The 14937-nt window shown below is 60.2% G+C and overlaps 1 long non-coding RNA gene across 1 annotated transcript; it reads left to right on the forward strand.

Annotated features, from left to right (window-relative positions):
* The first annotated feature begins 5636 nt into the window (after positions 1–5636).
* Positions 5637–12905, forward strand: LOC123570521 (uncharacterized). Its single transcript, XR_006694745.3, has 3 exons — positions 5637–5681; positions 7373–7566; positions 9476–12905. It is a non-coding gene; the product is annotated as an uncharacterized lncRNA (long non-coding RNA).
* The last annotated feature ends 2032 nt before the right edge of the window (positions 12906–14937 follow it).

Genomic DNA, 14937 nt, shown 5'->3' on the forward strand with positions numbered 1-14937 from the left:
GCTGCCTCTGCAACGCCAGCCTGCAGTCTGCCCTCAGCCCAAACCGAGGATGGGGACACCCGGGGTTGGATGGCCACTGGTGACCAAGGTTGGGTGGGCAAGGCTACCCTTTCCCAGGGTCACCCTCCAGGAGAAGAGCCCCAGCCCTGGAGCACGTGTGTGCTTCGCTGTGCTTGCAGAGACCACAGAAATGCCACACGTCTTGGCAGTGCCTTGCAAAAAGGACAAGTGCAGCCTCGAAAGTTTCGCAGCCCCCAGAGGGCCAGGAGGAGCCCCGAGGAGCCACCCCCACCCGGCCCCCGAGGCACCCTTACCTGGGGGGGTGCTGGGGTCTCACTGCCTAAGCAGGGCCTGTGACTAAATCAGCTCCACCCACCCCCGGCCTCCTCCCCAAAGGAGGCATGGAGGGCAGGAGGGCAGGGTCTGGTGTGGGGGAGGTGGCAGGCAGGGCTGTGGAAGCTGTGGGGGGCTGGAGCTCTCGGCACAGGCTGGGTGAAGGTCACAGCCTCCCTCTGTCCCACCAGCACCCGGATGGGAAAAGAGGACCCTCAGCAGGTGTCCCAATGGCCAACATCACTGCTCCCAGAAACGATACAGAAACAAGGTGGTTTCGAGGCTCACATTCCTACCCTCCTGCTTGATTTCAGGGATGAAGTCCCAACTCGCCTCTGTCTGACACCGGCAGGCACACTCGCAGGTCTGGGCACGAGGCAGGCAGGTGAGCCGCCCGTCTCCAGAGCCCCTCAAGACCCTGTGGTGCACAGACAAGGTGCCTGGAGAACACAGCCCCAGGGCACTAGGCAGGGCCTTTCCCCCAGCCCCCACGAGGACCCCCCACCCTAAGGCTGCATTCCAGGGTGAGGTGCTGGGAAGAGGCCTCTCAAGGGAGGGCCCAGTGGCACAGAGGCCCCATGAGCGTTTGGGTGCCCAGGACGGGTTCTGTGCTCCCTGGATGGAACCTGGCTGCAGCAGGGATGTGGACGTTGTGCGTTCACTGAAGCACCTCCTCCAACAATCTCTGTCTGGACAGAGGCAGGAGGGAGGCTGGGAGGCTGGGAGCCTGAAGGGTCCTGGGGGTGTGAGCAGGACAGGAGAGCGGCTTCACATGGAGGGTGTGGAGTTCCTGGACGAGTGGCCCATAGCCCTGCACGAAGTGGGGTGGCCGAACGCCACCAGCACCAAGCAGCCCCCCTGAACTTTGTGCGCCTCGGCCTGCTGCCCTCCCCCTGTTGGCTCAGGCTCCAGCTGTCCCCGCTGAGTCCCACAGGAGGCCCCTGGCCTGAGCTCTAGTCAGCCAGATGTGTCCTGCCCGACAGGGTCCGGGTGCAGGCCAGGGGGCTGGGCCCTGAGGGCGCTGGGTGGGTGAGCGTGGAACTGGTTTCTTCTGTGGAGTAGACTACATGCCTCCCTACAGCAAGCACAGACACACGGGAAAGAGTTCCTGTTCTACAGAGCTGGCAGCTTCCCTAGGAGAGCATAAAAAAATTAAGTCTCCAAATGTTCTCTGTTGGACGGGGGTCCATGTTCTTAAAAGGAATAGACCAGGGTAAGTGGAGAGGTGCTGAGTTGGAGGGGGGCTTCCTATGAGGTCCATCTCAGCAGCCCTAAAATGGGTGAGGGATGAGCTTTCGGGGCCGGGGCCAGCAGCGCAAAGGCCTGGGGGCAGGACGGTGCTTGGGTCCCTGCAGGATGCGTGCAGCAGGTGGAGGAGGGAGTGGTAAGAGAGGACGCGAGGGGTGGGGTGGCAGAGGGTGGGCAGAGGACACCGTGCCTATTTGCTGTTGACATCCAACTTTGCTCCCCTGGGGGACCCAGCCTGGGGGGCTCTGCTCCTAACCTGGGAGGCTCTTGGCAGACAAGGGTGGAGCAGCTGCTGGGTGTGGTGAGTGGGGTCTGGGCTTCGTGCCTCCCCCGGCTGTGGGGGCTCCCTGAGGTGCTTGAGCCCATGACTACCTATCCCTCCACTTCCCTGCTGGGAAAACTGAGGGCCCGATCAGCGGAATCGATTCAAAACAGATGAGGCTAATTTTTTTCTGAGCATTTTGTTTCCAGTCCCACCCCTAGCCTGGCACAGAGCTGGAGTGACCGGCCGAGGGGAGGGCTCTCGCCTGGCCCAGCCCAAACCCCTCTGGGGCCCCTGGCTGGCCCCTCCCAAGCCTGCCCAGGGACCTGCTGCCCACAGGCCTACCCGCTCTGGCCGAGCATGGGGGTTACATAAACAGGCACATTCATGACTTCAAAGGGCGAGGCAAGAGGCTGCAGGGACCCAGGTATGGGCTCAGGGTGCTGGGGCCACCTGCACCAGCAGCTGCCCCACAGATGCTGCAGGGAGGGGCCTGGCACTCACCCCGTCCCAGCACCTTCTGCACGCGGGTCCACCTCCAGGCCAGGCACTGCCCGGCGGGCTCTTGTCGCCGTGAGTAATGTTTAACTTGGAAGGGCCCGTGGACAACTGCAGGGGAGAAGTTAACAACAAGTTTGGATTGCAATCCGCTTGCCAGGAGGGGGGCAGAGAGAGGAAAGGAGAGAGAGAGGGTAAAGTTGAGAGGAAGAAAGGAGACCAGAAGGTTGGCCGGGGGACGTGCACTCCAGGGAGGCAGGGCTGAGAGGACACCCCTGGCCTGGGATCCAGGGCTATGGTCTGTGTGTAGCTAAGAAGCGCAGGCCCCAGGGCCAGGTGCCCATTGTGCCCAGGAGTGGGAGCTCTGAGGCCAACTGGCTGGCAGTCACCCTCCCAGGCATGGGGCTGAGCCTCCCATGCCTCAGTTTCCCCTACAGAAAACACACTGCACCCAAGACGGGCCTTGGGGTCCAGCCTTGGGGCAGAAACACTGCACACACGTGCACACACATGCAGGCACGTGGGCACACAGAGGCTCACATGCCTGCACGCATGCACACACAGGCGCGTGCACACACACACACACACCCCACACCCCCACATACACACGGGTGTTAGCAAAACGGCCCCGCCTGAATCGCTGAGGGCCCAAGGCCGGAAAAGTCCATGACGCTGGAGCAGGGATGAGGTCCCATTCCAGCAGGCCGGGGGAGGGCCGCCGCACTGGAGCCGGGACAGAGCTCTCGCCAAACAGAGGCCTCCCGCAGCACAAACCCCGGCCTTTCGTGGGGTCAGTGCCCATAGGGTTGAGCACCACGTGCCTGGCTGGGCAGTGCTCCTACCAGGGTCCCCTTCTCCACTCTAGGAAACACAGCTACTCCTGTGGCCACGTCTGCTCTGCTGCATCTCCAGCGCCTGCCAGGCATGGTGTGTGTGGCCCCGAGACAGGGAGTTTCCAGTGCGTGAGTGGGAGTCCAGGCCCTGGGTGGGGCAGATGCCAAGTGGGGGCCAGGGAAGGAGAGTGCTGGGCCAGGGATCAGGAGCACACGGCTCCTCTCTGGCCTCCTCTCCTACCTCCATCTGCCACCTCCATCATCAACAGCCCAGATGACCTGGGGGCAGCTCCCTGACCTTGCGGGCTCACTGTTCTCACCTAGAAAAGAGGAGAGCGGGCCGGGCGCGGTGGCTCACGCCTGTAATCCCAGCACGTTGGGAGGCTGAGGTGGGCGGATCACGAGGTCAGGAGTTCAAGACCAGCCTGACCGACATGATGAAACCCCGTCTCTACTAAAAATACAAAAATTAGCCAGGCATGGTGGTGCGTGCCTGTAATCCCAGCTACTCGGGAGGCTGAGGCAGGAGAATCGCTTGAACCTGGGAGATGGAGGTTGCAGTGAGCCGAGATCAGGCCTCTGCACTCTAGCCTGGGTGACAGAACAAGACCCTGTCTGAAAAAAAAAAAAAAAAAGAAAAGAGGAGAGCGGCTTTGACTGTCTTCAGCCTCTATCAGACCACGCCCAAGAAGGCCGGCAAAGGGTGGGGGCTCATCCTCTGAAGGATCGAGGGGACAAGACACCCTGGATGCACAGGCCATGTGGGCCTGCCCAGCTCTGCCCCTACCAGGACCCAGCTCTGCCAGCAGACTGGGAACCTGCGGCCCCAGCTCCACTGGGCCAGGCAAAACATCACACCCACCCTCACCGGCCAGCCCGCACTGGCCCCCACTCACCTCCATTCCAGAATACGGCACCTCTCTCTGCCCAATCAATGCTTTTTCACAAATGTGGACTTTGACAGGAAACTGCCCTCCTCCCTTAACCTTGCTGTGTTTTCAGGTTTGCCCCTGGGCAAGAGAGTCTCCCCTCCTCCTGGAAAGAGTGCAGGTCGCACACCTGAGGCAGGGAAGAAGCTGGCTGCATGGGGAGCCACACCTCCCAGGCAGGAGGCTGTGGCCTGGGGCTCCTGGGCCAGGGGTCCCAGAACCTTTTTTTTCTTTTTTTTTTTTTTTTGAGACAGAGTCTTGCTCTGTCGCCCAGGCTGGGGTGCAGTGGCACTATCGTGGCTCACTGCAAGCTCTGCCTCCCGGGTTCACATCATTCTCCTGCCTCAGCCTCCCGAGTAGCTGGGACTACAGGCGCCCGCCACCACATCCGGCTAATTTTTTGTATTTTTAGTAGAGACGGAGTTTCATTGTGTTAGCCAGGATGGTCTCAATCTCCTGACCTGGTAAGTGCCTGTCTCGGCCTCCCAAAGTGCTGGGATTACAGGCGTGAGCCACTGACCCCGGCCCCTGGAGCCTCAGTCTCAGAATCACACCCACTCCACGGAAATTGCTCAGAACGACCTTTTCCCACTTCTGGGATTCCTGCAACTGTTTTTCACTGGAGTTAAACAGTTTCGTTTTATACCTCCCAGCCCAGGGCGTCTGTCACAGCTTTCCAATCCATGATACCACGAATCGGACTGGACACGGATAAATTGGGACAGGGCGCCCAGTGGCAAAGGCCGGGACAGGTGGGCCACTCTCTCCAGAAGGTACTTCTGACAGGGGCTGTGCAGGGCTGCAGGAGACACAGGAGGACCCCGCCTGGCCCCTTAGAGACAGGGTCTCCCGGACGGGAGATTCCTGTAGCCTCTCTTCCTCCTTCACACTTTGTTTAATCGGGAAATCGACCATTGCTGCCCTTCCACAGACAGGTCGGTGAGTACCGACAGGGAAGTGAATTGACAGGGAAAGGCCCTGCCCTCCCCCACCACGCTAGAGTGGCCATGCGAACCTGATGATGGGGCCCCAATGCAGGGACGCCCCTCTCCTGCCTGGGCCCTGATTGGCACGGCACCTGCAGTTCAAGCCCGGGGTCCCCATCCCTGCCGTGAGCTCGGCTCTCAGGTCAGACAGACCGAAAAGGAATGGAGACATTGAGGCTTCGGACAGGTGTGCGGACAGGAGGCCCGGGGTCTCCCGATGCCCTTCCCACCGTCCCCCTGCGCCTCGCCGGCGATCTGGGCGCAGTGGCGGAGGGTCTCCCGCGCACATGGGAGGAGGACGGCTCAGCCTTCCAGTCCCCCGGCGTGCCACTGAGGCCTGCAGCGCAGCTGGGTCACCCTCAGAACGCCGGACCCGGAGCAAGGGCGAACACCTTGAGGCGCTGCGCTCGTGGCTTGCATGTGGCGTCCACGTTGAAACGAAGCAGGCTCGACGCTGGAAACTCGCTTCACCCACCCGCCCCTTCGCCATCCGCTGGCGGCGACTGCACGCCCAGAATCCCCCGTGCGCTTCCCACGCCTCTTGGACGGCCGCCCCGGAAGCGCGCTCGCCCTGGAGGTCGCAGAACGAGCGGTGAGTGCCAGGCTGGCCCTGTGAACATGGAGGAAATTGGAGCGGCGAGGTGGCTGGGACCGGCCCTCCCCCTGCGGGTCTCACCGCCACGGCGGCCCCAGGCTGGGCGCCGAGGACAGGGCCGGGGCGGGGCGGGGCGGGGCGGGAAGTGCGCGGGACCCTGCGGGGCGGGGCTTGGCTTTGTGGGTGGTGCCCATGGGGGCGGGGTGTGGGCGGGGCCTAGACGGAGGGTGGAGCTGAGAGGGGCGGGGCAGGGAAGCGCCAGCAGGCGGAGCGGGGGCGGGGCGCAGGGGGGCCCGGAAAGACGGGCGGGGATTGAGGGGTGGGGCGTGGGGAGCCCGGGGGCCGGGGCGGGGCGTGGAGAGCACGGGAGGAAGGGCGGGGCTTGGGGGCGGGACGCGAGGGAGCCCGGAGGGAGAGGCGGGGCTTGAGGGGCGGGGCGTGGGAGGTGCCCGGGAGGAGGGTCCGGCAGAGGGACCCAGGCTGGAGAGTTAGTTCGGGTCTGAGGTGTTGTGAGCCGGGAGCGCGAGGAAACCAAAGGCAGGGGCTGGTTGAGGCTGCAGCTCACTGCTGATTTACCCCAGGACCCCGCTCCGGAGGGGTCGTAGCCAGTTTAGCACAAGTCCATCATCCGCTAGTCCCGAAAGCGCTGGGCAGTGGGGTCAGGGGCAGTGGGAGGAAATCCACCCGGCTGACGCCCTGCGGGTTCTCCGGTTCCCGGGCGCTCGGCGGCGGCCGTGGTCCTCAGAGCAGGCCACCGGGCGTTGGGGGTCCAGGCTGACTCCCGGAGCGACCGGGATCGCGAAGTCACGCCCCACGTGGCCTGGAGGCTTTTTCCTGGTCCTCCCAATCCTTCAGCCAAAGGCTCTCATTATGTGGAGAATGGAAGTCACTATTTGGGGGAATTGACTGTCCCCAGGGCACGTCCTAGAAGGGAGCAAATCCCTCCGAGGAGGCGCAGGAGATTCACAGGCAGCCTCTATGCGTGCACCTCCATTCAGGATGTGCCAGGACGGCAGACCACAGGCAGCGCCAGAAACGGCTCGCGATGCTGGCAGGTCAAACAGCCGGGCACCTGGGCGTGGGGACACCGGAGGGACACTGGTTGTACACGCGTGCTGCAGAGTTGGTGACCATGGGCAGTGCAGCCGCTGGGTTTGGCCTGTGAGGCCATCCTCGAGGTTCTCTGGAGGCCAGCAAGGGGCTTTCACAGCTGAGAGGTGTGTAAGGACCCAATATGGCAGGAGCTGGCCTCGCCAGCTGCCCAGAGTGAGCTGGCTCTCCCAGGCTGGAGGGGCTGCCCCAGGGTGCTCAGACAGCCAGGCACTTACTTCACTCCCTGACCCCGACCCCCAGTGGGAGGTCAGTGGGTGCCACTAAGTCCTCCCCAACCCTGCCAGACGGCAGTGTACAAAAACCTGGGTTCACATCCAGCTTGGCTGCTCACTGTCATGACAAGTGGGCAGATGCCCTGGGCCTCAGTTGGCCCATCTGTAAGTGGGGCCAAGAGACAGCACCTCCGTCACAGGGCTGGGTGTGGGGTGAACAGGTTGGTCCCTGGAGACAAGTGGTGTGGTGCCCTGAGGCCTGAGGCCAGGCTCCAAGGCCGCTCAAGGAATAGGGGATTTGAGGCAGCTCAGAGAGGACAGGCCCAGCAGCCAGCCCCAGCCTGATATCTCCCCTCTGCTTAGGCCCCAGACGCAGCTGCATCCTGGAATTGTTCTGAGAAATCTGGGACCTGCCCCACCTCCACCCAGGCAGGGGGCACCAGCCAGCTCCAGAGTTGCCCACCTTCCCTCACAGGCGCACAGGTCAGTGCCAGGCCAACCCCAGAGCGAGAACACCGGTGCTGGACTGTGCTGAAGCAGTGAGGTGGCCTGCACAGGTGAGGTTGCCAGGAACAGTCAGTGCAGCTGTGCCCAGTCCTGGGCAGGGCAGCCATGGGAGGGCCCTGACTGCGGAGGGGTGTCCAGAGAGCCTGCCCCACTATGGAGAAGCCTGCGGGGAAGAAGGTGGCAGAAGGGAGGCGGGGCTGGTCTTGGCGGCCACTGTCTGGCCAGTTCGGATCCTAGTCATGCCTTGGCTCCACCTAGGTTGCAGGCAAAGAACCTGTTCAGAGATTCTGCTGGGCATCAGGCCACTGTTTCCAGCGGCCAGATAGCTTCCTGGGGCCTCAGGACTCTGGGCTGCCCTCTGGCCCCGGGGAAGGTTGCCAGGCCATGGGCAGGGAGAAAAGCAGAAGGGGGATGGGAGGGGGAGGAGAGTCTCAGCCAGTGTCCCGCTCGGATGCACAGCACTGTTGTTCAGTCACCAGCTGGCTGGGAGGACAGCTTCCACTGCAGGATGGACCCCAGGGAGGAGGATGGAACTTCATTGTCAGACATCCCTCACACCACAAAGTTGGAAATTGCTCACCCAGAAATGGGGGTATATGGCACTTTGGGAGGCCAAGGCAGGAGGACTGCCTGAGGCCAGGAGTTTGACGAGACCATCCTGGACAATAGTGTAAGACCCTGTCTTTACAAAAATTAAAATTAGCCAGGGCCCTGGTGTGGTGACTCATGCTTGTAATCCTAGCACTTTGGGAGGCCAAGGGAAGAGGATCGCTTGAGCTCAGGAGTTTAAGATCAGCCTGGGCAACATGGCAAAATCCCATGCCGTCTCTACAAAACAAAACAAAACAAAACAAAAAATTAACCATGGTGGCTTGTGCCTGTAGTCCCAGCTACTTGGGAGGCTGAAGTGGGAGGATTGCTTGAGCCAGGGAAGCAGCAGTTGCAGTGAGCCGAGATCGTGCCACTAGACTCTAGCTTGGGTAACAGAGGGAGACTGTCTCAATAAATAAAATAAAAATAAAGAGGTGTTGAGGATTGCTTGAACCCAGGAGGTGGAGGTTGCAGTGAATCAAGATTTTGCCACTGCACTGCAGCCTGGGCAACAGAGCAAGACCCTGTCTCTAAAACAAAACCAAAAACAGAAATAGGGTTGTTGGTTGTCACTTAGCTGGGGCTCGTGGTGATGGGGTCCAGTGGCACATATGGAGGGCATAGCTGGAAGGAACAGAGGCCACCTCCTCCTCGGGCACCTGGTAGGGGAGAGCAGCCCTAGGCCAAGGCCACACAGTGTGAGGGTTTGCAGGACAGTCAGTAGTCTGCACGGGGGCCTCCTGGAGCCTGGTTCTCCAGACAGTCCCTGAGGGAGCACCCAGGGGAAAAGAGAAACAGAAAACCAGCCCATTTTTGGGCCATATCTTTCAAGCCACTTTCTTTTTTTCTCCTTCTTTTTCTTTTTTTTTTTTTTTTGAGTTGGAATTTCTCTGTCACCCAGGCTGGAGTACAGTGGCACAATCTTGGCTCACTGCAACCTCCACCTCCTGGGTTCAAGCAATTCTCCTGTTTCAGCCTCCCAAGTAGCTGGGACTACAGGCGTACACCACCACGCCTGGCTAAATTTTGTATTTTTAGTAGAGATGGGGTTTCACCATATTGGTTAGGCTGGTCTTGAACTCCTGGCCTCAGGTGATCCACCTGCCTTGGCCTTCCAAAGTACTGGGATTGCAGGCGTGAGCCACTGCGCCCAGACTCAGGTCCCTTTCTCTAAAAGTCAGCAATTCTACCAGATGAACACACAAGACCTAAGCCCCCAGTGGTGACTTCTTGCTCCCTGCCCACGGGTGTCCCAGTCCTTCCAGGCTGTGCCTTCGAGCCTACAGAAGTCGCTCACCGTGCATGTCCCTGACCCTCTGGAGGATGCGCAGGGCCCAGGCCACCCACTGTCCTTATTTTCCAATGCAGGGGCAGCAAGGGAGGTGTCGGACGGAGCCACCCCACGGTTCCCCTGTGAAAGTCTGCACGTCACTCAGAAAGTTGAAGCAAACGAAGCAGGGCTGGAGCTCACAGTTCACAGCTGGCCAGGCTGCACAGGGGATGCGCCAAGGACAGTTTCCTACAACAAGTGGAAATCTGTGTGCTGCAGGCGAGCTGGGTCCTGGAAAGTGCAGGGACCAGCCAGCATCTCGGGACATCAAGGGCTGTCTCCAGCCAGCAGATTTCCCATAAAAAGGTGCTGAACTGGGGACAAAGCTGATTCTACAGAGCTGAGAATCCAGACCTTCCCTGGGGACTCCCAAGGGGGCCCTGGCCACCCTCTCCACCTGCAGAGGTTTCCTGGCCCAATAGCTCCTCCTCTGAGGGCCCCCTTCCAGCTCTCGGCCCATGGGGGAGCCAGTTCCTCAGCTCTGGGCTTGGTGGACAGGAGACCTAGGGCTCCCTACACCGAGCTGGGCTCAGTGTTTTCTTTTTTGTTGTTTTTTTTGAGACGGAGTCTCGCTCTGTCGCCCAGGCTGGAGTGCAGTGGCCAGATCTCAGCTCACTGCAAGCTCCGCCTCCCGGGTTTACGCCATTCTCCTGCCTCAGCCTCCCAAGTAGCTGGGACTACAGGCACCCGCCACCTCGCCCGGCTAGTTTTTTTGTACTTTTTTAGTAGAGACGGGGTTTCACTGTGTTCGCCAGGATGGTCTCGATCTCCTGACCTCGTGATCCGCCCGTCTCGGCCTCCCAAAGTGCTGGAATTACAGGCTTGAGCCACCGCGCCCGGCCTGGGCTCAGTGTTTTCAAGCTGAACTTGGTGCGAGGTGGCTTGGAAAGCTGGGAGCCTGCTGCGTGTCTCCTGGGGCTGCTGTGAAAAAATGACCACACACTGGGAGCCTAAAACAACCGACATTTATCCTGTCACAGTTCAGGCAGCTGGAGTCCAAAATCAGTGGTTGGGAGGGTGGCCTTCCCTCTAAAGGCTCTGGGCGGCTGCTTCCTGCCCCTTCCAGCTCTGGGCCCCTGGCATTCCCTGGCTTGCGGCTGTACCACCCCCAACCCCAAGCTTCCTTCCTGTGACTCTGTGTCCAAATTTTCCCTTCTTTTCTTTTTCTTTTTCTTTTTTTTTTCCCAAGATGGAGTTTTGCTCTTGTCGCTCAGGCTGGAGTGCAACAGCATGATCTTGGCTCACGGCAACCTCCGCCTCCTGGGTTCAAGCAATTCTCCTGCCTCAGCCTCCTAAGTAGCTGGGATTACAAGCACCCACCACCCACACCCAGCTAATTTTATATTTTTAGTAGAGACGAAGTTTCATCATGTCTTTCAGGCTGGTCTTGAACTCCTGACCTCACATGATCCACCTGCCTCGGCCTCCCAAAGTGCTGAGATTACAGGCATGAGCCACAGCACCTGGCCCTGGCCAATTTTCCTTTTCTTTTTCTCTTTTTTTTTTTTTTTGAGATGGAGTCTTGCTCTGTTGCCCAGGCTGGAGTGCAGTGGCTCAATCTCAGCTTACTGCAACCTCTGCCTTCCGGGTTCAAGCGATTCTCCTGCCTCAGCCTCCTGAGTAGCTGAGACTACAGGCGCCCGTCATCACACCGAGCTAATTTTTGTAGTTTTTAGTAGAGACGGGGTTTCACTATGTTGGCCAGGCTGGTCTTGAACTCCTGACCTCAAGTGGTCTGCCCGCCTCGGCCTCCCAAAGTGCTGGGATTGCAGGCGTGAGATATTACACCTGGCCAATTCTCCTTTTCTTACAAGAACACTGGTCACACTGCATTCAGAGCCAACCCTAACCCAGTATCGCCTCATCCTGATTTGATTCTATGAGCGCAGACCTTGCTTCCGAGCGAGGCCACTTCCTCAGGTACTGGTGGACATGAGTCTTTGGAGACACTGCTCAACCCACAGCACTCCCCCAGCTTGATTTCTGTGACTTGTTTTCCCCAGAGGAGGGGTGCCCTGAGAGGTCTCCACTGCCTGACCGGCTCCTTGGTGCCAAGCACTCTGCGAGGCTTCCCAGGGAACAGAGCACACAGGACCGCCCTCCTAGAAAGACCAACCAGCATCTGAGCTCACAATTTCCCAGCAGGGCAGTGGGGTGGAGAGAGAAGCCTGGGCTGGGCTGGGCTGGCGAAGCTTCTCTGGGGAGGGGACGTCAGAGCAGGGTCTGGGGCTGACAAAAGCCCGCCCCTGGCTGGGGGCTGAGGGGGCAGGGGGCTGAGCCTGACACATGGGGATAGAGGACAGGCTGTGGGAGGGTGTGAACAGAAGAGTGCTTGAAGGGGTGCTGGGGACTTTGAGAGAGGGCAGCTGGCCCTGTCTGGTGGGGAATGCTGGCCCAGAGACAGGCCATAGGCCATGGCTGGGGTGGGGTTCAGAAACAGGACCACTGTCTCCCGGGCCAGGGCCCTCCCCAGCTACCTACTACTGGCTTTCCGGCTCTTGGGGTCGGGGGCGGGTCTGTGCCATGACCCCGCCACTGAGGCTGTGAGGAGGCTGGGGGTGCCCAGGGGCACCAAGGCACACCCCTACTCTCGCACCCATGTGTGGGCCCGAGCACCTGCTCTGCTGCCCCAAGGATCTGGTGATGTTTCCCAGGCAACTGTCTCACACAGCCTATCTGCCTGGCACTCCCGTATCCCGTAAATGCCACCACATCTGGCTACAGGCGGGCGTGTCTGCCTGGCATCCATGGGCCAGCAGGTGTGGCAGAGCACAGCCCGCTTCCTGGCTGTGTCGGAAGGCTGCCCGGGCGTTTTGGCTGTTGTTGCCAGCAGGCGAGCATTGCCAGGGCACTGTGCTTGGGCGCCAGGCCGTTTTGCCACGTGGGAAGGGGTGGAGACAGCCCAGTGCCTTCAGCGTGTACCCAGGGTGCCTGCTGGTCACACGTCTCACTGGGAAATTGGGAGGGTGCACTGCCATCGGGCTGCTTAGGCCTGCCAGCCTCCGGGCCTGTCACTGCTGTCTTAGCCTGATTTGCAGGGTGTGAGCGCTGGGCAGAGACGATCATCCGGGGGACTCTGAGGATGCCAGTGGCTGGGACACTTGTTCCTTCGTGGTGGAAGGAGTTGGAGAGGGTTGGCTCCCTGACCTGCAACCAGCAGACCTCACCGGGCTTCTGAAACCAGCTCAGTGGGCTGGGGCCTGATTCATCATCCATAAATGCGTCCTTTTATGCCACAGAGGGTGAGGGGCCTCCTCGCCCACCGGTTTGCAGGTGTGGCAGCACGAGATGGGCGGCTCCGATGCCCCCACCCACTTGAACACCTTCGGCTCTGCCTGGGGTGCAAACTCCTACGGCTGAAACATTTTTTTGTAAACATGAATTTCGGCTTAGCAAAAACTCATTTCCACACTGCACGTGTCAGTTCCAACCAGAAATTATTTTCCAATAAAGCAAAACTCCCTGTCACCACAGTAGCAGCAGCTGGCTCTGAAGAAGTGGAGCCTTTTCACCAGGCTCAACTTTGAAACTTCCACCAGCACCAGCACCACTGTGTCTGCTGATAACTTTGGGACAGGCGGGACGAGGTGTGTTTGTTGGAGGCGAACACGCTTCCTTGTCTTGAGAGTCTTGAGTGGCCGGTCCCCTTCCAGGCCCTTGGCTGGCAGGCAGCTGTCGGGAGAGCTGTCAGGAGGGAGGGGATTGGGGGTCAGGCTTCCTGACAAGTGGAGGCACCCACCATGTGCCCAGAGCAGAGGTCACCCCAGTGCCTTTCTCTGTGGACTTATCCCTGGCTGTAGGTCACAGGGGCCTGCCCCACTGCCCCCTCCCCCGTGGTGACATGGGAGGAGGGGAAATTAATCCAGAGCAGCAGATAAACCAGAGGGGAAGAGCCCCCAGGAGGACAACTGTGACATGTTGCACTGCCTCTGCGTCCCCAAAGCACCAGGCCCAGAGGCCCTGCTTTCTGCCACATGGCACTGGCATGGGGCCCCGGCACCTCTTCCCTGGTGGCCAAGGGTAAATGAGGCCCACTGGGGTGACTAAGACCAAAGGGGATGGGGGCCCCCCAGCTTCGGTGCTGCAGGCTGGAGCCAGGCTCAGCTAGCCCCGAGGTCCCCTGCAGGCTCGTGCCTCCTAGCCTTGGGGCACCTGCAGTGAGAGCTTCCCAAGCAGCCCATGCCAGCCAGGCAGCGCAGGTGTCCCAGGTCTGGGCTACTTGAGACGCCTCCCTGCTCCTGCTTTGCTCTGCCCCTCTTGGGCCCAGTGGCCAGGACACCTGCATGCGGGAGCCGGGAGGGGCCGGAAGGGGCCGGAAGGATGCTGAAGGCCCCAGCAAAGCTGTAGTGTTTGGCTTCCCAGGGGTGGGGGCTTGGTCCTCCCTCCCAGAAAGACCCCTGTTCTGGAGCAGCAGCTGCACACAGGTGTCCCTCACACGGTCCTCCAGGACAGGGCAGGGGCCTGAGGTTCCCAGGCTCTGCCCAAGGGACCCAGGCAGGGAAGGAGATGAGTCCCAGGGGCTTGAAGCCCATCCGGAGGCCAGCCGGTCCTGCGGCAGGAGGGCACTGGACCATGTGGGGGCCATAGAGGAGGAGGAGGCAGGAACCACCCCCGGGTCCAACAGTGGAACCCTGGGGTTAGGGAGCCAGAGCGGGGAAGGGAGAGAAGGGGCAAGAACATATCTCCATCCCAGCATGGCCCAGAGAGCTGAGCAAACAAACACTTGTCTTCAAGGGCCTTTTTCTTGTCTTTTTTTTGTTTTTCGAAATAGAGTCTTGCTGTGTCGCCCAGGCTGGAGTGCAGTGGTGTGATCTTGGCTCACCACAACCTTTGCCTCCTAGGCTCAAGTGATTTTCATGCCTCAGCCACCCAAGTAGCTGGGATTACAGGCCTGCGCCACCACGCCAGGCTACTTTTTGTATTTTTAGTAGAGATGGGGTTTCTCCATGTTGGCCAGGCTGGTCTCGAACTCCTGGCCCTCCAGTGATCCTCCCGCCTTGGCCTCCCACAGTGCTGGGATTGCAGGCTTGAGCCACCACACCTGGCTTTTTTTTTTTTTTTTGAGATGGGGTCTGCAGTGGCATGATCTTGGCTCACTGCAGCCTCCACCTCCCTGGGCTCAGGTGATCCTCCCACCTTAGCCCCCCAAGTAGGTGGGACCACAGGCACATGCCACCATGCCCAGCTAATTTTTTTATTTATAGAGACAAGGTCTTGCCATGTTGCCCAGGCTGGTCTCAAACTCCTGGGCTCAAGCAATCTGCCTGCTTGGGCCTCTCCAAGTCCTAGGATTACAGGCATGAACCACTGGGCCTGGCTTTTCCTCCTTTCTTGGGAGGCTGGGACTATACTTCCAGGAAAGACCCAGAAGCTCAGAGCTGAAACCAGGGCAGCCAGGACTGCCGGGGAGCCCTGGACACTGGCTGTTTGGGAGCTCTTGGTCAGCTGGCACCTGCCATGTGGTGGACGTGGGGCTGTGGAGACCCCACGGCTGGGCTTC

This window comes from Macaca fascicularis, chromosome 1 (genome assembly GCF_037993035.2).
Source record: "Macaca fascicularis isolate 582-1 chromosome 1, T2T-MFA8v1.1".
Lineage (NCBI taxonomy): Eukaryota > Metazoa > Chordata > Mammalia > Primates > Cercopithecidae > Macaca > Macaca fascicularis.